Below are 918 nucleotides of genomic sequence, written 5' to 3' on the forward strand. Positions count from 1 at the left end.
GGGAGGGAGAGGAAGGGATGGGGCGGGCCAGAGCCTCTCCGCAAGCTGGGGATAGAGAGAGAGAGAGAGAGAGAGAGACACCCCCCAGCGCCTGTCTTCCCACTTCCACAGTGTAAGGTGGGGGGTGGGGAAGAGCGAGGGGGCGGGGACGCAGGGGAAAGGGTGGGGCAGGGGGCAGGGCCCCGGTTCGGGCTCCAGTGGTCCCCCCCCCCCCCAACACAGACACTTTTAGGTACTTCCACTGCCCCGGAAAGCCGAGTGTGGGGGGGAACTGGGCTGTCGCCCCTCCGCAGCCAGCTGCTGCACACAGGGCCTGCCGGGGAGGGGCTGCGGCTCGCCGGGAAGCCGAGCCCGGGCAGGGATCAGGCTGCTGCTGCCGCCCCTCCCCAGCCAGGCTCTCCCCAGCAGCTGGCTATGGCCGCTTGCTCCCTGCCTGGGGCCTGGCTGCCCGGTCTCTGTGGCGCAATCGGTTAGCGCATTCGGCTGTTAACCGAAAGGTTGGTGGTTCGAGCCCACCCAGGGACGCGGACCTGCTTTGGGGGGATAGGGACAGCTCAGTGGTTTGAGCATTGGCCTGCTAAACCCAAGGTTGTGAGTTCAATTCTTGAGGGGGCCATTTGGGATCTGGGGCAAAAAGTGAGGATTGGTCTTGCTTTGAGCAGGGGGTTGGACAATTGGACCGGCTGAGCTCCCTTCCAGCCCTGAGATTCTATGACCAGGGGGAGGGGGGGAGCAGCAGGAGGACACAGCCCTGCCCCTCCCACCCACATGTCTGGAAGACGCACCTAATATGGTATCATACGTCAATTTGGGCTGGTTTCCCCGACAGTCTATAGCGGGGGTGGTCAAACTGCGGCCGGCGGGCCAGGGGACCCTCCTGCCCGGCCCCTGAGCTCCTGGCCCGGGAGACTCGCCCAC

The 918-nt window shown here is 65.4% G+C and overlaps 1 non-coding gene across 1 annotated transcript; it reads left to right on the forward strand.

The window, feature by feature from the left end:
• The first annotated feature begins 451 nt into the window (after positions 1 to 451).
• On the forward strand, positions 452 to 525 carry TRNAN-GUU (transfer RNA asparagine (anticodon GUU)). The gene has a single exon. It is a non-coding gene; the product is annotated as a tRNA-Asn (tRNA).
• The last annotated feature ends 393 nt before the right edge of the window (positions 526 to 918 follow it).

This window comes from Eretmochelys imbricata, chromosome 14, assembly GCF_965152235.1.
Source record: "Eretmochelys imbricata isolate rEreImb1 chromosome 14, rEreImb1.hap1, whole genome shotgun sequence".
In the NCBI taxonomy this organism is placed as follows: domain Eukaryota; kingdom Metazoa; phylum Chordata; order Testudines; family Cheloniidae; genus Eretmochelys; species Eretmochelys imbricata.